General features: G+C 42.9%; 1 long non-coding RNA gene across 1 annotated transcript in view; it reads right to left on the bottom strand.

Moving 5' to 3' along the window:
• Nucleotides 1–7296, bottom strand: part of LOC122805381 — a 40699-nt gene extending 33403 nt beyond the window's left edge. Inside the window, exon 1 of the long non-coding RNA XR_006365364.1 lies at nt 7148–7296. This is a non-coding gene — a long non-coding RNA (uncharacterized LOC122805381). The remainder of the gene's footprint in view (nt 1–7147) is intronic.
• Nucleotides 7297–24332: the final 17036 nt, after the last annotated feature.

Here is a 24332-nt window from a genome sequence, read left to right as displayed (position 1 = left end):
CATTAGTTACAGTTGGTAAGATGTGGTACCCCCTGTTTGTTTATCTACCACATGATGGTAATGCTGTCTGTGAACACTATTAAAGGACCTGGTTTCCAGTAGTGGCTGAAGGTCTGGAGGGCCTGCAGTAGTGCCTTCATTTCCTTTAGATTCATGTGATCTGAGCTTAGATTTTTTTTACTACTGCTCCTGACCTCTCAAGTTTTATGTCCAGGCTCTCCATCTGTTGTTTCATGCATCTGTGTGTATTTCCTGCCTTGGTGTTTACAATTTGAAGTGCAGACCTATGTTCAGCTTTATTTGTGAACCACAGTAGGATTTCCTTCTTTAGACATGGTATGAAATGGAGTTGTGCATCCACAGGATGTGAATGTTGGGACCAGGTGGGCTTCAGGTACCACTGGATCTCCCTCATGTGGAGTGTAGCAAAGGAGTCCATGGGAATGGTAGATGCCATGACTCCCAGCACTGTAAGGTCCTCCCCTGCTATACAGGACTGAAGAGGAAGAAAATAAAGGAAGTAACTGGTTAGGTTTTTTACTTTGTCTAGTGGTAGGAAAGTCTGCATGAGCTTGGTATTTAGTCTACATCCCAAGAAATAAATGTCTTGGCTTAGTAACATTTCAGAATTTTTGAGATTGATGGTGAACCCCAGCCACTGAATAAGGGACAAGGTGAAATTGAGATGAACCAAGAGTATCTCTCCCAATGGTGTCTGTATCAACTGGTCATTAAGTTAAGGAAATATCTGGATTCCCTGAGTCCTGCAGAAAACTATGATGGGGTAGACCCTTTATGAAGAATCTGCAGACTGTAAAAAGCCCAAATTGCAAAGCAGAGAACTGAAAATGTGATGAACCAGCAGAAAACAAAAGTTTCCTGAAAGTAGGGTGGATTGGGATGTGAAGATAGGCATCTTTTAAGTCAAGAGACATCATGAAGGCTTGAGACAGAATTAGAAGTAACAAGGTCTGTAGTGATAAGATTTTCAAGCTAGAACATGGAGAAAAGTGTTGAGTTTGCAGTGGTCCAGAATTGGTCTCCAGTCTCCTTTTCATGGCATGAGGAACAGTCCAGAATAGAACCTTTTCTTACTTATTGTGGAGGTACTGGCTCTATTGTACGTTGCTTGTTTAAAGTTTGGATGATTGGACACAGCAAATGTATCTGTGAGGAGGAGGAGGAGAAGGGATGCCAAGAAATGGAGGACTTTCTTTCCAAGTCATTCTTCAATCATCTTGAATAATGGAAAGAACCCATTTGGCTGCAGTGATGAGTAGCCCAATTTTTAGACAGGGGTAAAGATGGACAGAGAGTAGGGAAGGGGGCATAGGGTAGACATGCAGACTTAACTTGGTAGATCTAGAACCCCTTGCAACCACTTACGAAGAAAATTATTGTACCACCACGACCAAAAGGCCAGCAGCACCCGTGCCAAATAGAAGTCAAGAAATTCCACTGAAATATAGAAGTAAAAATGCGATTCTTGTTCCACCAATAAACACTTCTGGCACACAGATAAGAATCTGTTTTATTTTCACAGCGTTGAAGCAGTAAAAAACAGCATAATATTAACAAATAAAACTCCGTCGTGGAGATCTAGAACCCCTGTCTGGTTTGTCTTAGCATCTTTTCTTAGGCATTTTCCCGGCCTTATGACAAGGTTTAAATTACCCACAAGCAAAAGAAGTGAACTTGGCAGGGTAATTCCTTTGGTATCATAATACTGAAGTAATAAACATCTGTCTACAGTGCTTCATAATTTTACCTAGTTCCTGTAGAGGTTTGAAATGACTGGCAGCTTCTGGATCAAACAACAGATCCTTGTTTAAAGGGGAGTCTAACAGTTTTGTCTTAATACCCTCAGGAAAGGGCTGAGAATGTAACCATGTATACCTCCGGATCACACAGTCTGTAACAGCTGACCTGGATGAAGCTCCTATTGCATCAGAATTATATTTTATGCTGTGCCTATCCACTTGGGAATTCTGAGCTACCATGGATAAGGCCTGTTGCTTACTGCCTCTTTCCTTAAGGGAGGACAATGTTTAATTTAAATTGCTCAAAATAGCCAATAAATATTTAGTTATCTGGGTCTGGTAATTTAGAACTCTAAAAGTCAGAGTGGAAGTTGTATAAACTTTTTTTACCCAATCTATCCATTGCCTGCTGTCTTTGTCAGAAACAAGAGCAATGGCAGTTAGAAGGAATTTCGAGGACATGTCCATGGACAAAGAAAATACAGATGGGTCTTCCACAGGATTATTGTACTGGAATTTTAAGTCATCATGGACCTTGTAGCATCTGTCAGGCCTTTTAGGTGCTGCTGGCTGAGAGTAGGTACACTGGAAATGGATGCAAAGGCATCAAGGACATCCTCCAGAGTGGGTGGACAGGTGCAGGAGGAGGAGTGCCCACTTCCAAATGGCTGTAGTATCTCTGCTGGACATCAGAAATTTGTTTTTATTCCCATTCAACATGTTTCATCATATTAACAACAGTTTCACCAAATGGACCAAATGGAGCTTCCTCCACTGGGGAATCAAAGGAATGGGAATCCTCATCATCATAGGTCACATGGCCTGCTGAGTGGATCTGGGTTGAACAGGACATGAACTTCCCATCTGGGTCTGATTCATCTTCTTCATCTTAAGAAGAATTTTGTAATGTTCTCTTTTGAAAATGGAAGGAAAGGCTAAAGTTGGAGTAGGCTTTGTAAATAATGGAGGCATGAGTACCATAATAACTTTAAACAGGTCCTGAGAGAAATCAATCTACTACTTTTCTTTGGATATCGGGGGGGAGGCATTTTTAGTTTTCTGTTTCTTTTTCCTGAGTATGATGGCTGATTTAATTAAATGCTGAGCCTCTGACCCTCTGACATACCCTGATGACTGGTCCTAGGATTTCCTCTATAATAAGTATCTGCAGTATGCCTTTAGGTCCTTCTGAAATAATTGTGAAGAGTTACCCCTTCTCATCATCATCATCATCAGTAACTTCAGTTGTTTTGAATGTGCAAACTTAAGATGCCATCCCAGCCTCCAGTTGGTTTGTGGTAGCGGGTGTCTGAGCAGGAGTCAAGCGTATTGTGGGTTCTAAGGCCTTAGTGGGTACATTCCAGTCTGACTGGACAGCAGTATTTTAAGGCCTAGGTTTTCTACATTTTTTCTTATGAATGGGCAAAATGTCAGAAGTAGAAGGGCCTGCCACCTTATCTTGGGTGAGACACTTTAAATTCTGAGTTTTCAAATATGAATTGAGTGACAAAAGTTAAGTTGTTAAGGTCTTGAGGAATAAAAGACTGACAGACCATGCAGTTTTTATAATCGTGCTCTGCCCTTAACCAGAAAAGGACTGGGAGTGGATATCCTTGTAGGGAACCCCCTACTTCAGTCCCTCTTTCCCCTTCTAGCTGACATCTGTCAAAGCAACAAAATGAAATTCAACTGAAAAAAAAGGAAAGGAAGGTTCTCCAATGAGGGCACTTACCTGAACTAGTGAAGGCCAATGATACCAAGAACCACATGCAGAACAGACTGAAGGTTGTAAGACCTGTGTTCAAACTGCAGCAAGATAGTCTGAGGATTTACATTCATACATCTGATTAAGTACCCTTACACCCATGGACTAGGTCACACAACAGATATGTGGCTATATGGAAGGTTTTAGCACTGGTTCCCCATCTGGATGTCTTGCTCTTGGTGTAAGATAATCCAACAGTTTGAAATACTGCAGCAGTGATCTAAGAAAGAACATCATTATGTGTATTGGAAGTGTAAGTAATTCTGGATTTAGCAAAGGACACTATATTGCATTTCTTAGCTTTGAGAGTCAGGTCATAATTAACACACCAAGCATTTGCTTGGTAAAGCAGTTGGTGGAGAATTTAGTAGAAGAATGCAAAATTATTTCTGTTCCCAGTTTACAATCAACAACAAACTTGGCTAGCCATAGTGTGCTGATGTCAACATTCATGCCAGAAAAGTATATAGAGGAGGTGGCCCAGTACAGATTCCTAAGGGGTGTTGCTGGTGAGGCTTAAATGTCTAGAGCAAACACCCCCTGACCTTAATGGTGTGGGTTCTGCCAGACAGCCAATTCCCAATCCAGCAAACCATGTATAGATTAATGTTGACTTGGGAGAGTTTGTCAACAATCCCAGTTTAGAATAAACTGACACAGGTCTTGTCAACATCGGGGAAGGCAGCATGGATTGTATGTGCCAAATGAATTTCCTCGGTAACCATTTTAAAAGCTTAGTGAGCCTGAGCAGGCATGACCTGCCTTTTTTGAAATCCACACTGCTGTGTATCCAGGAGTATAATGTCACCTATGTTATTACTTATTATTTCAATTATAGTATAATCCATAGCTTAAATAATGCTAGTGAGAATAATAGCTCTATAAATCTCAGGGTCAGTAGAGTGGCCACCTTTATGGAAGGACACCACAGCAGCTGTTCTCCATAAAGTAGGGATGTAACTAGTGCAGAGATTTGAGTTTACAAGCTAATAATGGTGGGGGCTTGCAAGATGTGACTTAGCAGTTCTCAGCAGAAAATAAGGGATATTATCAAAACCATGGAATTGTTATTTTTAACTTTGGAAAGGACAAAAAGCAGCTGGTTCAAAGTGATTTTAGGAAGGGACATATGAGGAGAAATGAAAGTGGGACAGATGGAAGGATGAGTAAGGTGGAGCTGGATGAGAATTTGACCACAACAATGTCAGAAATGTCTTGAGGATCAGAGAAAGAGGCACCATTAGAGATAAATACAATAAACAATTGCTTACTTATAACTTTCATGATATAGCTGAAGAACACCTTATGGTTGTCGTTTGTAGTTTGCCTTATATTTCTTAATGGTAAGTTTGAAAGACATTTTAAATTCATTTTATAATGCTGAAGTGGGTATCTTTTAAAAACTACAATATATATATATATATATATATATATATATATATATATATATTTTTTTCTTATACTGCCTGCAGATGTGATATTTGCACCATATGGGTTTAGTTGTACACTTGCTGTTATTCTTACATTGGACTATAACAGATGCCTTCATATATCGGTCCATCAGGGAGTAATACTGAGAGGAGGATGCAGCAGCCTCTAATGCAAGGTTTGTTGGGGAGATATACTATTATAGCAATAACCCACACCTGGGTGTGGTTAATTCTGGATTTACCCATGGTTGGCGTGGTTTGGTCACGAGGTCGAAGGACCAAACAAAGCCAACCGTGGGTAAATCCAGCATTACCCACACCCAGAAGTGGGTTATTGCTATTATACAATGACATTATTTAAGAAAAAAAAATTTTCTTAAATAATGGCATTGTATAATGCCTCCTTGCTGCCCTTCCGCAGCTGTCTGGTATTCTGCGGCAGTTCTGATGTACTGCGCATGTGTATGCCTACGCAGTACATCAGAGCTGTGGACAAAAGCAATGGAGAAAGCAAGATCTCCATTGCTTTTTACTGTTTCACTATGTTAAATGGGTTTAACATAGCGGGACAGCTTTAAAATAAGCAACGGAGAATCTCCGTTGCTTATTTTAAAGCTGTCTCACTATGTTAAACCCATTTAACATAGCGAGACAGGTTTTAAAAAAAAAGCAACGGAGAAAGCAAGATCTCCGTTGCTTTTTACACACTGTGTCGCTATGTTAAAGGAGTTTAACATAGCGAGACAGCTTTAAAAAAAGCAACAGAAATCTCCGTTGCTTTTTTTAAACCTGTCTCGCTATGTTAAACTCCTTTAACATAGCGAGACAGTGTTTTAAAAAAGACTTTCACTAATGGAAAAAGTCCGGTCGACCGGACCTTTTTCCATTAGTATAAGTCAATTTACAACGTGCACGCTGACCAATCAGTGTGCACGTTTTGGAATATTAATGGGGGGTCATGGTATTATTGTGATTATCCATAACATCAGTCAGTAGTATGCAAGCGATTTTAGAATCATTCCTAATTATATGGCTGTTATTAGGGGATGTAAACAACATGTTAAGGTAGAAACTCACAAGATGGTCAGATTTGACTAAGGAGTGGTAACAACTGAGGAAAACATTTTAGGAAAAGGGTGAGTTGATCAACATATCAGGTAGATGGGAACAATCTGATTGTGTATATTGCCATTTACAAAGTCCAGGAACAGCTGGGCATACTTGCTGTTGATAGCAAATGTTTACCAGTTTATATCTATATAGGTGAAGTCACCCATAAGGAAGGAATTTGGTTCAGTTGTTATCTTTTCTAACTGTTTAAGTTATTCCTCATATTTTAAAGGGGTAATAGATGGAGCTCTGTAATGGGATATAATATGATAATTAATTTTACTGGGTACAGCTACAAGCTGAACCACTTCCAAGCTTGCATTATGCAGAATGTGGTGAGATACAATTGATAAACACATATAATCGTCTGCAGTTGCCTATTGATGAGAACCCTTGATAGCCATTGTACCATGGAAAGTCAAGAGTGCTATCACTACTCTGGAATGAGGTTTCTGTTACTGCACAAATGCTGATGTCTTCAGTGCTAAGGAAGGCCTGAAATTCAGAGATTTTGCTGCAAAGGATCAAGGCATTAATCAGTGTTACTTTGACATTACCAGAGTGGATATCTAACTATTGTAAGTCTGACACCTTCATATTACCAGAGTAATTAACTAACAAGTATAAGTCCAGGACAACAGTTAATGCTACTGCCTCACAGCACCTGGTTCTCCACTTTAGTTTATCTGGAAAGCCTTCAATTTGGAGTTTGTGCATCATTTTGCGCCTATGTGTCTACTTTCTGGATGCTGCAGGTTTTTTTTCAACATCCTAGATATGTGCAGCAGGTGAACTGGAGATCCTTTGAACTCCTTGAAGGTATGTGCGGCATGAGTGTGTATGCATGTGTGAGACCTGTAACTGACTCACATCCAATTCATGATTTTGTTTTACTGCATTGTATTTTCTCTGTGCTAAGTAGGTCTTTTGTTCCCATGCAACCATGAACTGGATTTAACAGGTTATCAGAAAATGAATGTGAACAAATAAATAATGCACATATGATTACATCTGTAGTAGATGTAAGACATTACAGAACTGTAAAGCTTTGGCTGCCTTTACAACTACAATAATGCCCTTACCTACACATCCAGAAGTGGCTACATCAGTGAAATTATGCTTTCCAGACTTTGACTGGAATCCTTGCTGACATGTGCATGTGTAACTTCCTTCTGTATTGATACATGCTGAAAAATTGGCACAGATTCCTGTTGTATTGCATTCATCAACATCTGCATGTCAAAGAAAAAAAAACAACACTAAATATAAACCGGGAAAAATGTTAAGTCCAAATGTTTCTCTCTAAGGCATCATTTGTTATTATGTCAATACTCTAGACAGAAAGAAAAAAACAAAAACACAATATTTTACATACGTTTCTATTAAGAAAAGGTGTTTGCATGTACATCAAAAAATAGAACATGTTTTTTTTTAATCATGCCTGGTAACCATCAAGGACCCTCCTCTCTATCTTGTTGCAAATATGCACCTGGTTACTGCATTGCACATCACCCCATTGGAGGTCTCCAGTAAAAATTAGCCTAAGCAGCACCTATTCTGGAAGGTCACTTGTGCTGGCAAGTACCCACCTCCACACACTTCTACTGATTACATCAAACTAAATCTTAGTTAAGGAAAACACTACTTATCAATTTGCAACCCATATCCCAAAATCAGGTATTAATAAAACCATAACATACATATACAAATACTGACTTTTAACTAAATTCGCTTTCGGTTAACTAGTGCAATAAAGCCTTCATCGGGTCTGTGATAAGAACTAAAATCATATACATAGGTAGATAAGTAAAAAGAGCTGACTAAAGAGATACAAGATAAAATGCACATAGCTATCTAACCATAAATATTATCTAATTAGAACTTGCTGTTCTTAAATGTACATTTACAGCCTGGAACAGGCTGGTTTAAAATTAAATAATACATATATCTTCCACATCTACTTCTAAGTGTATAAATGCTGATATGTTTAACATTGTAAAGTATTTCTGATTTTTTTTGTTATTGAGGATCGCTTGTCTGTGACGAATAAAGGCCTGTTGCTTTTGAAAACTACCTGGATTTCATGATTTTTCGAAATTATTGTGACTGAGCTCATCAACACAGTTTTAAGACTACTAGTTTTTTTTTTATGTTTTCTAAATTAATTAAGATTCTGTCATCCAAAATGTCAAGCAAAGAACTTGAAAATTGAGATGAATCAGAGGGCCCTTTTTTATGCAAACAAGTCCACTTTTTTGGGTAACTTGTAGTAATGGCCCTTGGCTAGGTGTAAAAAAAGGGGGAAACTAGTGATACTTGGGCCAGCAAGGAGCCACAAGAAAGATTTTTGGTTCTCCCACTGGATCTTCAAGAGAACCTTTTGGGATTGGGGGGTGCAGACGTACTCCCTCTCAACAGATATATACGGCATCCATTCTCCATGGATGGGTAAAAGGAATACTGGAGCAAAGGAGTTTGAGCAGCCTGTTCTGAGAGGAAACAAACAGATTTATTTGAGAAATACCCTTTCTGTGGTCTATGCCCAGGAAGACCTCTCTGTTTAACATCCATTCCTGAGGTCTTCTGTGGACCTTCTTAGTGAGTCTGCAAGAATGCTGTCCTTGAATGGAAAGTAAACAACCTGCAGGGACAGATTTGCCATTATACCTTGGTCCCATGCCAGAACAGCTAGCCTGCACAGCTGTTAGGACGAGTTCCCCCTCCCCTCATTTGTTAATGTACCACATTATTGTTGTGTTGTCTTTAGGCTCCTCAGGTGGGAAAACACCTGATGAGCTTGAAAGAGGTTCTTCTCCTAGACACTGATGTGCTCCCTTATCTCTTTGAGGGCCTACTGGCCTTGAACTCTCATAAGGCCTGTCCATGCTTCTCAAGCCAGATTTGACACATCTACGTGTAGATCCTGGGTGGGAGTCGGTCGACCGAAAAGTAGGCAGAGACTGGGCTGAATTTGGGAAATCCACCATTGCAACTGCTTTTTCAGAGATCTAAGATGTTTGAAGCACAAGTGAGGAAGAAAATTAGGTGATGAAACTTGCTTATCTTCATGAAATTAAAAAAAATTCAGTCTATTAATTATCCCAATCTACTTGAGAAAAGTTGAATTCTACTAGAAATCAGCTATAATAACCTGTCAAAAAAGATGCTTTAAAAAAACCGAATAACTTAATAAAACAAAAAACACTGATTCATCATTGACTAGAATTCTTATGTCATGAAAACTGGTCACTGAAGTTTAGCATTATCAACAGACAAGAAGGAAATGAGTAAGTATTTTTAAGAATACGCTCACATGAGCAAGAAAGTGGCAAACAAGAAGCAACATTCATTTTGCCCCTGTTTCTATTGTATACTCAAAGGTTTTATGTGCTCTCCAGGAAAATGGATCACAGTAAATTCACTTAAGAATAATATATGGAAAAAACTTTGTAAAAGCACTAGGACTGACTATGACATCTGGGGTATATTTTGTGAAAGCATATACTGCAGTGGGTGCTTCAGTTGGGATAGGTTTAAAATTATATTAGAATCAAAATTCATAAATTAAATCAGGTACAGATAGATTATCTGAAAAAAGAGGTGAGGTAGTCCTTAAAGGAAGTAAATCTACCTCGGTAATAATGGATTTGCCACAGACTCTTATAAACAAAGTAAAGACCCCTTATAGCAACTTTTAAGTCACAGGCTGCATGGGTTGAGGGGGATATTGCTCTCTCCAGTAGATTTTAGGTAAACTTGTCATTTGTAAAATGTTCACAGTTTGGCTCACTCCTTCCAAAGACAATTTAAGACACATTGTAGTTTTGCTGTTCACCAGCTAGCAGCTAGGAAATCCTGAACATCATAAATAAATTATTATTTCATTTAATTTCCTATCTTCTGTTTCACTCTGCTGTTGAGCCTAAGCAACTCATTTTATTCTGCTAGCATGAAAATCAAAACACTGTATGCCAGTCATCTTTCTAATAAAGTTGCTGCTGCTTTATTGTAATTCATTGTTTCTTTTTGATCAAATATAGGTTCATAGGTTCATAGGATGATACTAGGCTATTGGCCAGGAGGCCCTTATAAGTCTAGCCAAGAATTTCGCCCATGTTCCCTCAAAATCAGCACCTGTTTCCCCTGTCCAGCAGGAACACAGATGGGATCCCAGGGTATATTTTCTGTTTTCCATCCAGTCAGACAGGTTCCTCTTAAAGAGGGCTAGAGAGATACTCGGCTTGACATGGAGAGGGAGTCTATTCCACAGATGGGGGAGTCTTTGGGAGACAAATCTATCCCGCCAACAAGTTCTGTTAATGTCACAGACCAGGTTAAGGCATTGCATGTGGGTTGCGCAAGTGAAGTTTATCATATGGATATGCAGCAACTCCATCAAGGCTGGGTCTGTAATGGCCTTGTATGCCATGCACAGGTCACCTCTGATCAGTCTGTATGAGACTGAGTAGAGGGATAGGGCTTTTAGCCTATCTGTAGTGGATAGGTGTTTGAGACCCTGTATTTTCCTGGTCAGGAACCTCTGTGGTCTCTCCAACTGCTGCATGTGCTTGGCAAGGTACATGCCGAAGGAGGCATTGTACTCAATAATGGGTCTGGTAAGGGAGGAGTACAGAGATGTTATGACCTTCTTGTTCTGGGATGAAATACCCTTATTTATGAGGTGGGCCATGTAGAAAGCCTTCCATACAATGAAGGCAATGTGGTGGTCAAAAGTCAGGTTGCTATCTACCTGGGTGCCCAAGTCCCTCACGACTGATTGCATGCCTAGTATGCTGTTATTGATGTGATAATTAGTGGGGATGACATTTTCCCCAAAGGGGATAATGATGCATTTCTTGGAATTCATTTGAGGCCATGCTTTTGGCACCAGTCATTAGTTTGGGTAAGACCCTCTTGGAAAACATTCACATCATTAGGGGAATTTAAGACAGCGCCCAGCTTGCAGTCATCTGCAAACTTGGTCAGCCACAGACCACTGGTGTTGGCTTGCACCTCAGAAAAGTATATCTCAAACCGTAGAGGGCCCAAGACTGAACCTTGGGGTACACTGCTTGTTACAGGTCTACAACTAGAGGTGGCTTCCCCTACTTTGACTGAGTGGGTTCTATCAGTGAGCCAGTTAGCTACCCATCTGGTAACATACCGGTTGATGTCTAGCTGGGAGAATTTATCTATTATGCCAGAGTGGGGACTAGTGTCAACGGCTTTGGCTAGGTCAAGGTAGGCGGTGTGCACCATCTTCCCCTTGTCCATGGCTTTGGTGAATGTTTCAAAGAAGTCAATCAAGTTTAACAGGCATGATCTCCCTCTGACAAAACCAAACTGTGTGGGGTCAAGCATTTGGAGGTTGCCAATGTCTTTGTTTATAATGTCCATGATAATGCATTCCATGGCCTTGCAGATCAGGCTACTTAGGCTGATGGGCCCATAATTGCTTGGGTCAGTGGATGCTCCACCTTTGTGTAGAGGGATGACAGTGGCTGTCCTCCATTCAGCTGGGATGAAGCTGGTGCTCAGGCTTTGGTTGAATTGGGTGTCTAATGGAGTGGAGAGCTCATGTCTGAGTTCATGTAGGATATAGCCAGGGATGTTATCGGGTCCTATAGAGACTGTATTTTTTGCCTTTGAGAAGGCATTAAGGACCTGCTCCCTGGTGATGATGGTAGGGGGCAGGTGCTGGGCATGTCCTGGGTTACTGATGGGGAACAGGGGGGTGAAGTTTTCACTGAACCTGTCTGCCAGCAGGTTAGCTATATCTACCATGTTTGTGTTTGTGGTGTTATTGACCACCAGTTCAGAGCAGATTTGTGTGTTGCCTTTGAGATTCCTGACGTATGTGAAAAAGGCCTCATGATTGTCCTTAGTGGGTGTGGACAATTTTGACTCAAAGTTAGCATTAGAGGATTTCACCAGTGACCTTATTTGCTTGCTCAGACAAAGGAGAAATTGCTTCCAACTTGGCACCTGCTCATTCTTGGCCCTGGACAGCAATTTTTTCCTTCTATTATTGAGTTTTTTATTGCTGCTGTCCACCAGACAGGTTTACTCTTCCTTGAGGAAGATGATTTGGTCCTGTCAGGTATTCCTGAGTCCATACAGCTATGTAGGTGCTCATACAGTTTTTTGGTGTAGGCTTGGACATTAGTGCTGGTTCCAACTGAAGGGATGATGACCATGAAACTGCTTATACCTGCTCTGAGGAAATTGCAGTCAGCTTTGGAAATGTTTTTTCATTTGACCCTGACAAGGGGGGGGGGGGGCAGGGGACATGGTGACTTCAAAAGTGATCACTTTATGGACGGATCTTACCAAGGAGGATGACACTGTAAGAATGCTACAGTGAATACTCATGTTGGTTAGGACCAGGTCCAGGATATTTTCACCTCTCATAGGGGTGTCAACAAGCTGATCCAATGTATTGGCATTGACAAAGTCAAAGAATCTCTGGGCATTCATGTTTGGGCTTGAATAGGTCTTCTGCTCTATGGTTGGATAGTTAAAGTCACCCAGGATCAGGATAGAGGGTTGAATGTTGATGGATTCAAGTAAGTCCAGATAGGTGGAGTGGGTGTCTTGCATCGTAGTTGGGGGTCTGTAGCTAGCTATGATTTGAATAGGTGTTTTGTCAACAGTTAACTGTACTTGGAGTGTTTCCTGTGCGTCATACCATTTGACCAGCCTGGAGGTGTGTATGTCTTTGATAAATATTGAAACTCCACCTCGTTTGGCTTTGTAGCCCTCCATTTGGTATTTGAATTTATGGTAGGATGAGTAACCTGGTACACTTGTGGTGCTCTCCACAGCTTTGAACCAGGTTTCAATGACTGCACAAATGTCAGCATCCTCCAGGGCAAGGAATGCTTGCAATGAGTGCATTTCATGCTAAGACTCCTAGCAGTCAGCAGTATGACCTTTAAATTTCAACCCCCTCCTCCTACCACCAAACACTAATACATGCGAGAGATGCAGTTATACAGCCAAACTAGAGGCTAACCTCTCTCATCCCAAGACTGGATCAGGCAGTCAAAAGGAGAAGGAAAATACTTGCATCACACCACCAGTCTCACATAGACCAATTAAACCAGCACCGGCAAAAAAACACACATAAATACATGAAAATATACTTGGAGGTTCTAAATAACAATCTTCAAAACCAACAGAGACCTCCAAAGCAAACATCCAAGCAACCTCCACCCCCCAACACAAACCATGAAACACATACTTCACAAAACCAGTGTGCCATGCAATCACAGTCCTTAAGGCTAAATAACATACCCAACATACTAGTAATAGGTGACTCTATAGTCAGGCACACTGACGTCCCACTCACTATTCTGAATAAGGAGAGGGTTACTGTTAGCTACCTGTCGAGTGCCAGGAACCGCCACATAACACAAGCACTCAGGTCACTCCAGAACAAGTACAAATATGACTGTGTCATTGTCAATGTTGGTGTGAATGACCTGAGCCGTACTTCTCTGGACTACATGAAGAGAGACATGGAAGAGCTTTCTGATCACGTATCCCAGGCCGGTATGACCCTGACCCTGAGGAGCATCCTGCCCTCACCAAGAATGATACCACGGTAAAAAAGAAAAAATTCTCGATTTCAACAACTGGCTAAGTTTCTGGTGTCATTCAAAGGGTATCCAGTGTCTGTCCGCCTGGGATGATATGCTCGACAAGCCACGCTGATTCACTAGAGACGGCTTGCACCTGTCACCCTTAGGCTTTCGAATACTGGCCATGGCTCTTGCCACCCCCATAGTGCCTTTTTTAGGCAAGGCTCAAAAGACAAACCCACTGCCATAAATAGCACAAGTAACAAAAAACTGAGGGTAATGCTACTCAATGCCAGAAGTCTAAACCACAAAATGCATGCACTTGAGGGACTCCTCAGTATGGAGAAAATCGATATATGTGCAGTAACAGAAACCTGGTTTAAGGCTCCAGAGAGCACCCCAGCACTAGCAGGCTGCAACTCATACCATACATTTTGGCCACAGAACCCAAACCGAAATACAAAAGGTGGGGGCGTATCCATAGTCATCAAGGATACCCACACCTCCAGGTTAGTGGCACAGCACGATGCTTCAGAGATCATCCATGTGCAACTAACAATGGGCAAAACTGCAATTCAAATTGTAGCTTGCTACAGATCACCCACCATGTCCCAGGACCCCCATTCCACATTTCTGGAAACACTGGGAAACATAAAGGTCCTACCAAACACCCTAATATTGGGTGATTTCAGTAACCCAAACATTAACTGGGAGAACTACTCAAGTACTAACTCCCTTGCCCAACTTTTCCTAGAATTTATAAACTCAAACACCCTGGTTCAATTGTTCAACACTCCCACCAGAGGTGACAACATATTGGACCTGGTCATCACCAACATGGGCGACTGGTGTTCCACACCAGAGGTCAACCCCTCGCTGGTTAGATCTGACCATAAACAAATCACTTTGGAGATCCATATTCCACCCCGACCCCCGGACAAGAAAACCACAGTGAAAAACTTTTCAAAAGCAAACTTCATGTTACTTAAGGCCGAGGTGGAAAGTTTCAAAGCACCTATGCTGAAGGATAACACTGTCCAAGCTGCAAAATCCTTTACTAATGCAGTCTACGGGCAGCTACAAGAATGCATAGATCATGCCATCCCAAGCAAAACAAAGACTCACTCCTCCAAGAAAAGGAAACCAGTCTGGTGGACTCCTACCATAAACAAGCTATACAATAGAAGGAAGAAACTAGCACATAAAAGAGTAAAATCCCAAGAATTGAAGACATCCCTGATCAGTATCAGCAAGAAACTATGGTCCCTCATAAAATCATCCAAGGCGAGCTTTGAAAGAAAAATTGCCAAGGACTCTAAAGATAACCACAAGACATTCTTTAGCTATGTCAAGAATCTAAGAGACAATGCTCAGATCTGCTCGGAGTTAGTGCAGAATGGCAGAAAATACACTGAACCGACAGATATCGCCAACATCCTGACAGACAGGTTCAGTGCAAACTTCACCCCCTCTTACCCCCAAAAGGGCCTATAACCATACCAGAAGAATGTAGAGTCCCTGAAATCACAGACACTCAGGTTAAAACAGCCCTCTCCAAAGCAAGAAACACAGCATCAATGGGCCCAGACGGTGTCCCAGGCTGCATCCTACATGAGCTCAAAGATGAACTAACCCCTCACCTAAACACACTGTTAAAACTTAGCCTCCCCACAGGCTACGTACCCATAGAGTGGTGCACAGCAATGGTTACTCTGCTCCACAAAGGTGGAGCCACAACAGACCCCGGGAACTATTGCCCTATAAGCCTGACTAGCTTGGTTTGCAAGGATATGGAGTGCATCATCATGGAACTCATTAACAGAGACATTGGGGACCTCCAGACACTGGACTCTACCCAGTTTGGCTTTGTTAAGGGCAGATCATGCCTCCTAAACCTGGTGGACTTTTTTGAGACAGTTACCAAGGCTATAGATGAGGGAAAGGTGGTGCACACAGCCTACCTAGACCTCGCTAAGGCCTTCGACACCATTCCCCATTCTAGTATTATAGACAAGCTCACCAGCCTGAACATAAACCCCTACATCACAAGATGGGTTGCTAACTGGCTCACGGACAGAACCCACATGGTGAGAGTTGTGGGAGCTAGGTCCAACTCCAAACCAGTTACAAGTGGCGTTCCCCAGGGCTCAATCCTAGGACCCCCCCCCCCTGTTCGGCATATACTTTTCAGAGGTACAGGCAAGCACAGGAGGACTATGGCTGACCATGTTCGCAGACGACTGCAAACTAGGGGCTATAATTGACTCTCCATCTGACACAGACATCCTTCAAAAGGGTCTCACTGAGACAGATACCTGGTGTCAAAATCATGGCCTCAAGCTAAATGCCAAAAAGTGCATAGTCATCCCCTTTGGAAAAAACAAAGTACCCACAAACTACCACATAAGTGGTAGTCCCCTAAATATGGAAGACGTAATAAAGGATCTGGGGACCCAAGTAGATAGTAATCTCACCTTTGATAATCACATTGCCAAAGTGGTTAGAAAATCCTTCTACGGGGCCCACCTAATCAGAAAAGGGTTCGCATCCAGATCAAAAGACGTCATTGTGCCCCTCTACTCATCACTCATCAGACCCATCATAGAGTACAATGCCCCATTTGGGATGTACCTTACAAGACACCTGCAACAGCTGGAAAGACCACAGAAGTACCTCACCAAGAGGATCACTGACCTCAAACAGATGCCCTATGCAGCTCGACTGAAGAAACTCCATTTGTACTCGGTTGCATACCGCCTACTCAGAGGTGATCTCTGCCTGACATACAAGGCCATGTCCAACCCAGAATTGATGGACATGCTCCACCTAAAGAAAACCTTATCCCCTCGAGCCACATGCTCTAGGGATCTAAACCTCACCACAACAATAAACAGGACGTGCTGAAAACGTGGGAGGACTATGGCTCACCAAGTTTGCAGATGACTGCAAACTGGGCGCCATAATCGACTCTCCAGCTGACACAAACATCCTTCAAAAAGGTCTCGCAGAGATGGATAACTGGTGCCAGAGCCATGGTCTAAAGCTAAATGCCAAAAAGTGTATAGTCATACCCTTTGGCAAAAACAATGTGCCCACAAATTACCACATAGGTGGTAACCCATTAAGTACAGAGAAAGTAATTAGGGATCTGGGGACCCAAGTTGATAGCAATCTCTCCTTTGACAACCACATTGTCAAAGTGGTTAGAAAGACCTTCTACATAGCCCACCTCATCATGAAAGGATTCACATCTAGATCAAGAGAGGTAATCGTGCCCCTTTATTCATCCCTCATCAGGCCCATCATAGAATACAATGCCCCCTTTGGGATGTACCTTACCCAACACCTGCAGCAATTAGAAAGACCCCAAAAGTACCTCACCAGGAGGATCAAGGGACTCAAACAGATGCCATATGCTGCTCGGTTAAAAAAACTCCAGCTCTACTCAGTTGCATACCACCTACTTTGAGGCGATCTATGCCTGACATATAAAGCTATGTCCAACCGAGAATTAATGGACATGCTCCACCTCAGTAAATCTAAATCCCTTAGAGCCAAGTGCTCGAGGGACTTGAACCTCAGCACAGAAATAAATAGAACATGCTGGAGGGACAGATTCATAACCCAGAGGCTCCCTTCGCTCTGGAATAGAATTCCAATTCATGTTAGGCAGAGCACCTCACTGACTCTCTTCAAGAAGAATCTTGATGAGTGGATGGGGGATCATAGGTTTGTCCCAGGGATTACTTCCGTGTCACTATTAGACAGAGGCACAGTAAACTAAACTTTAAAAAGGGCACAGTATACTCAAATCAAGGGGTGGCGTAAACCAAACACAATCGGGCTAGGCTTATAAATGCCCCAGGGCAGATAGCCTAGTATGAACCTATGAACCTATGAAAAGATAAATTCCTGTCCCAGAGACTTCCAATGCTTTGGAACAAGATCCCAATGTACATTAGGCAGAGCTCCTCACTAACACTCTTCAAAAGAAACCTTGACGAGTGGATGGGAAACAGAAAGTTTACCTTGGGGATCACTTTATTGGCTCTGCTGGACAGAGGTACAGGGAACTAATCTAAGGGGGCAGCAAAAGACAACACATTCTGGCTAGGCTTATAAATGCCTTTGGGAAGATAGCCTAGTATCAGCCTATGAACTTATAAGAATTTTTCATGCTGGTAATTTTGTGCTTATGACTTTGCCTAAAAAAGTCACTAAGGGGAATTCAAGAGCCTTTACCAGAAGCCTAAAGCCCAGGGGAGACAGATGAAGGCCATCTCTGGCAAAGCATCGTGGTCTGTCAAACATGTCCTCCCAGGTTCTCAGGTACTGGATACCCTTGGAATGACACCAGAAACAAAGCCAATTGTTAAAGTCAATCATTTTCTGTATGTATTGAGGTATAAATGTTGAACTTTCAAAACAGTGTTTTCACTCACAATCTTATCAAAACTTCAAATCCAGAAACAGTCCAAGAATCTAATACAGGTAACTAAAATCCAAATTTCTATACAATAACAGTGTTAAAAGTGCATTAATGTACTTCATATAGCCACACTTTTGTTAATCTTTTTTAATTGGGGTATGTCTCAAGTGTAGATTCCGGTTGGTTTTCCACTTCAAAGATTAAAATTCTCACTGGCCAGGAATGACTAAAATAAGCCAGCTGTAGTAACATTTAAATCCATTGATGGATGGTGTCATTAGTGAAAAATGAACAAATCATTTGAAACTAATTTTTTAAAAGTTGTTAGTGGCTCATCAAATGGCTAGTCCTGACATCGTGGTCAGTGTGTTGTCCATAATTTCCTGCCTAAAGGCTACTGTGCACCTCACCTGATTCAATAAGCAGATGGTGCATTTTTTGGCATGTCTTTAAATATCAACTAGAAGGCTTGGGTTGAAACCTGGAAACTTTCATCTTTAAGGTGGAAACACCTAGCATACTTTTACAGATGTGAAAGATCCCACCCTAACATGGGGAAAAGGTAGAATTTCCATACACACAATGACTGAAAGCCTTGTGTCTTTGAGATGAGCAGACTTTAACGTTGTCAGATTTGGGTAACACAGGAAGGTGAGAGGAAACAAGGAAGCCCTTACAAGGTATGTCTTGACTGCCTGAGGGAAGCCCAGTGACAGGTGGGCATGACAGTCGAATAATGTAGGAGACGGATGTCACCTGAGGGAGCACATCAAGCCCATGTAAAATGGAAGAAGCAGGAGTTAATGATGATGACAACGACAACGTCACACAAGTAAAGCCTGACAAAGGCACTTCTGTGGCACAATGACAACTTCACGCAAGTAAAGCCTGACAAAGGCACTTCTGTGGCACAACGACAACTTCACGCAAGTAAAGCCTGACAAAGGCACTTCTGTGGCACAACAACTTCACGTAAGTAAAGCCTGACAAAGGCACTTCTGTGGCACAATGACAACTTCACACAAGTAAAGCCTGACAAAGGCACTTCTGTGGCACAACGACAACTTCATGTAAGTAAAGCCTGACAAAGGCAGTTCTGTGGCACAATGACAATGTCACACAAGTAAAGCCTGACAAAGGCACTTCTGTGGCACAATGACAACATCACACAAGTAAAGCCTGACAAAGGCACTTCTGTGGCACAACGACAACGTCACACAAGTAAAGCCTGACAAAGGCTCTTCTGTGGCATCTTACTTTGTTCTGGTATCTCTGTATTTTATTACTTACAATATCTGTGCAATGGTAGTTTAAACAATATTTCATTTTACAGACAGTTGTGTGCAATGCATTTCTGATACAGTTTTAGCTACTCCTGACCTCAACATTACAGATGAGTGCATTTCCATTAAACTCTAAACAGGGTTGTTTTCATATCAGCAAACAATTATGCAACTTAATATATAAAGGTCATCATGTCTTACATGCTAACAGGTCTTTTGCAGTTTCATTCCGATGTGACATGAGGAAAATGTACTGTTCCTAAAATGTTATTCACAGTTTCCTGGCTTCTTATAGGTTCATAGGTTCATAGGCAGGTACTAGGCTATCTGCCCAAGGGCATTTATAAGCCTAGACAGAGTGTGTCGGCTTTCGCCGCCCCATTGATTAATTAACTGAACTTACTAAACTTACTAAACTTATGGCCAAGGTGATCAATGAGAAGCTCAGTCACATCACCCAGTAGTGATGGGAGACTTAAGACTAACAAGCCACTATAAAGTTGGTTTTCCCCACACATTCCAGGAGAAAATGGATGCTCCCAGATCCAGTTATCCATACTGTCTTTAAAAGTTATTAGGAAAGTATTGACACTCTATTCCACAAGTGTAGAATACTTTATAATGGAGTTAGGTACCTCTCATGCCTTTTGGCATTGTTAATGAAGTAGCAGGTCCTAGGTGTTTGCTTTACCATTGGTTCTGTTCAAAGAGTTCAAGGTCATTCACAGCTTGGAAGGCTAAGAAGACCCCACAGGAGTCTATATGAAACTGAGTAGTGGGATAAGGTTTTTAATCTATCTGGAAAGGTAATGGTTGTAATGCCTGAGAGTGTTTTAGTGAGGGACCACTGAGGCCTCAAAAGTTGGTTTAGGCATGTACAAAATTACATCACAAAGGGGTTTGAGACTATGACATCTTTGGACTTTAAGGAGATACCCAGAAGTTATGTAAGAAAGGAAGATTTTCTAACCACCACAGCAAAACAATTGCCAGCGGAGAGTCTGTCATCAACAAATGTTCTCAAGTCTTTGAAGAATGTATCAGAGCTAAGTAAAAAATACAACTGTGTAAGAACTTACCACAACAGTAGATGTCCTGCTGATCACTGGGACAGTATTCCAAACTGCTGGATTATCGTGCCAAATAACCAAGTCATCCAGCTGGGGTGCCAAAGCTAAAACCTGCCACAGAGCTATATGCTCTAATGACCTAAGCCTGTGGGTAACAAGTACATACATGGATGTAAGAGTGTAAATCCTCAGACTATCTCTACACCTCTAAGCCAGTAGAAGATTGAGAAAGAAAAAATATGTCAGCTAAGAGAGGAGGGGCATAAAAGGATAATGTCCCCCCTCACTAAATGAGGGTGGGAAGGAATACTGCAACAGTGATCAGTAGGACATCTACTGTTATGGTAAGTTCTTGCATAACTGTAGTATGTCCTTCCTTAGATCACTGTTGCAGTATTCTAAACTATTGGGAGATTCCCAGAACTTATAGTGAGTGAGGCATAGGAGAGCTGTCCAGTAGACCAGAAAGGACTGACTTGGAGAAGGCAGCTCTGGATTTAGAGAAGGTGTCCGTTCTGTAATGTCTGGTAAAGGTGTGTTCTGACGACTAAGTAGCTGCTCCTACAATAGTCCAAGAGTCAGTCCCTTTGTAGAAGTCTACAGATCAGGCTACTGCTCTGATAGAGTGCGCCTTTGCTGGAGAAGGTAAGCATTTCCGATCCAGTTAACAATAGATGTTAAGTTGTCTATCTCGCCTTCATTCTTGCTGGATGGGTTCGGAGCCGACCTCGGCTCCGACTCGGCCACTCTAAAAGCTCAAGAGTTGGTTCCACCGGCTCGAGGCTCCCCTAATATCCCACAATGCTAGGCGTGAGTTACCTCAGATCTTGTTTGCCGCTACAGCGATCGAGGTGTGTTTTCTACCGGCTCCAGGTTAGTGAAAGTTAGACTAGTTTAAATTCTTTAAACTTAAGCTAGCTTAGTATATTTTTCTTTCCCCTTAGTGTAAGTAGGATATTATCCCTTCTACCTTTTATCCAGCCCCTTTTTGTCCAAAGAACTTATAGTTCTTTCCCTAAGGCCTTCGGGCCCTTCCTTCCCTATCCTTAGGGTGTGTATGTGTTTGATTAGGGAGTTTTTATTTTAACTTACTTTTAGTTTAAATAATTCCCTTCAGTGTAATCTGTGTGTGTGAGTTTTCTGTGTGTGATTACACTTCGGTTCCTTGAGTATGTCCAAGGATACAAAGGTCTCAGGCTTCAAGAAGTGTGACTCGTGCTGTCAGAAAATGTCTCTGACAGACGGTCACACTTCTTGTGTGTATTGCCTGGGACCTTTACACCTGCAGGACTCTTGTGCTGTATGCCATGGCTTCAGCCCTAGAGTCCTGCAGGAGAGAAAAAACAAAGTCATTTTGAGGGGTTTGATTAAGCCTGAAGGTTCCCTTTCTGTGTCATCGGGGAAACCTTCTATAGTTTCCAAGACCTCGGCTCCAGCTTCAGAGTCGAGGTCCAAGGCTTTGAAGTTGCTTCATCGGCTCGCTGGAGCCGGCGAGTCTTTGACTGCAGTATCTGTGGTTTCCTCGGCCGGAGCCGAGGCATTAGAGATTCCTGGCCGGCTCCGATCAGACCATCGGAGCCGACATCTAGAAAGAGATCGAGGTCACCGTCCCTTGGCTCCGTTCATTCGGCTCCAGCGTCTCCCCTGCTGTCTGAACGGAGCCACAGATCTCACTCCTCTAGGTCATCGAGGCTCTCAGATCACGACCTCCAGAGGGTAATGAGTAGACTTTTGAAGTCCGAGGCACTGGCCCAAATGCTCCAGAGTCCGACTCATCAGTCGATGCCTCAACCTGTTCCAATAAATATTCCTCCTCCGACTCCTTTGAGCTCGGAGCCGGGGCGTCTCGGGGACTGAGACTGTGGTAGCGTCGGAGCCGATACAATTGTCTTCGGCTCCGTCGTCGGCTCCGTTTTCTTCCTTTGAAGAATCTCGGCGCCGGGCTTCCCTCGTCGGCTCCGAGGGGGTGAGTGGCATCGGACCCTTGTCCGACCCCCCTCTCCCTCTTGGTGCTTTGGCGCTGGTAAGTTCGGCTCCGACATTGGCCTCGGAGCCATCTCGGTCGGCGCCGAGGGAGGTTCTCAGCTTCTCGGAGCGGGGACCTCTGGCTCTGCCTGACAGGGTTGCGTTCGAGGTCATGCGGAGTGTGTTGGAACCTTGTTCGACTCCACAGTCGGCTCCATCCGCCCCTCCCTCTTCGGTGCCTTTGGTTATGTCGACTCACTCCCTCATCCCAGACCGCAGAGAGCCAGCTCCTCAAGAATCCCCTGTGGGGATCTCATCCTCTTCCGAGGCCTCCCCTGAATTGGCAGGGGAGCCCCCTAGGAAGAGAAAGTATAAGAGGAAGCACATAGACTCACCTGAGTCTGTCACCTCTGACACAGATTTAGAGGATTCGAGGGTTCCCCACCCCTTCTGAAGATGTCTCTTTCGCAGACATTCTAGAGATCCTGAAACAGAGGGGAAATTGGCCAGCCCTTAACCCTTCGGAGGATGAATCTGTGTATCTTGAGGCGTTTGGCTCTCGCCCTTCCACCTCCTGGGTGTCCCCCCTTGATCCCCTCATGCAGGTGGTTGCAAAGAAGGCCTGGACGGCTCCTGATTCAGTGGACCCTACCCCAGGAGACCTTCCAAATTTATAACAGCACCAACTGACAAGCAATTTCTCACAAAAGGTGTTTCTGTGGATGCTATGGTGGTAGCTGCTGCCACCAAGAAGTAACTAGCTGATCCTTCAGTGCCTGTTCATCCCCCTAACAAAGAATCTAGGTCTATGGACAGGTACGGGAAGCGGATGTTCTCATCAGCGACCTTTGCTATGCGTTCGCTGAACTACCTATGCCATTTTACTCGTCTTCAAAGAGACTTGATCAAAGAAGCGAGTGACATGTTGAAGGATCCTACGGCTGTGGGTTTTCAAGACAAGATGAACACTCAGCTGGCTACCCTGAACTCCATTGCTAACTCCTCCATGCGCCTTCTTTCTTATGCGGCTGATGGTGCGAGCAGAGCCGCAGGGACAGGTGTGGCCTTACGTAGGCATGCCTGGATGCGGCTATGCAACTTTGCGGACCCATTTAAAGCATCATTCACTAATTCCCTGTTTGATGGATCATCTCTTTTTGGTCCTCAAGTGAAAGAAACCTTGACTAGGTGCGAGACGGATGGCAAGACTCTTTCTGCCGTCGGAGTCCGTTTTTCTACTCCTTCTAGGCCTTACCCCAAAGGCCAGAAAAGTGGGAAAATGTGGTTCCGCAAACAATCTCAAGGGACTTCGCCTGACGCACAGAGTCGGTTCGCCAGAGGCAGAGGGGAAACAACAATGGTAGACGCCGCCTAGAGGCAGGGGGTCCAGAACCAGGGCAATCGAGAAACCTTCTCTGATAAGCCCTTTCAGCATCCCTGAGATGTTGCCCGACTGCCCACCTTCGGAGGCAGTCGGGGAAGATTGTCACTGTACCCAGAAGCCTGGCTATCCCTGACTCAAGACAAATGGGTACAGTCCATCATTTCAAGGCTATTCCATTCCCTTCGCATTCCAAACCAATCAAAAATCCCTTCCAGATGTTCCACCCAAAGGGATCTTGCAGCTTTGGAAATTTCAAAGCTGCTTGCAAAAGGGCAATTCAGCCAGTTCCAGCAGACCAGCAAGGATCCGGAATCTACTCCAGGTTCTTTAGTTCCAAAGAAAACAGGGGACTGGAGACCAATTTGATCTCAGTATCTTGAACAAGTCAGTCAAGAAAACAAGATTTCGGATGGTCACGCTGTAGTCCATCCTTCCCTATTGGGAAAGGGAAACTGGATGTGCTCTATAGACCTTCAGGATGCGTATTATCACATAAATGAACAGACGCTCCAGAAGATTCCTCCGCTTCAGGCTGGGAACCAGTCATTTTCAA

This window comes from Protopterus annectens, chromosome 6.part1 (assembly GCF_019279795.1).
Source record: "Protopterus annectens isolate FY-2018-M chromosome 6.part1, PAN1.0, whole genome shotgun sequence".
Lineage (NCBI taxonomy): Eukaryota > Metazoa > Chordata > Ceratodontiformes > Protopteridae > Protopterus > Protopterus annectens.
Note: the sequence above shows the minus strand (reverse complement) of the source record. Positions and strands in the feature narration are given on the sequence as shown.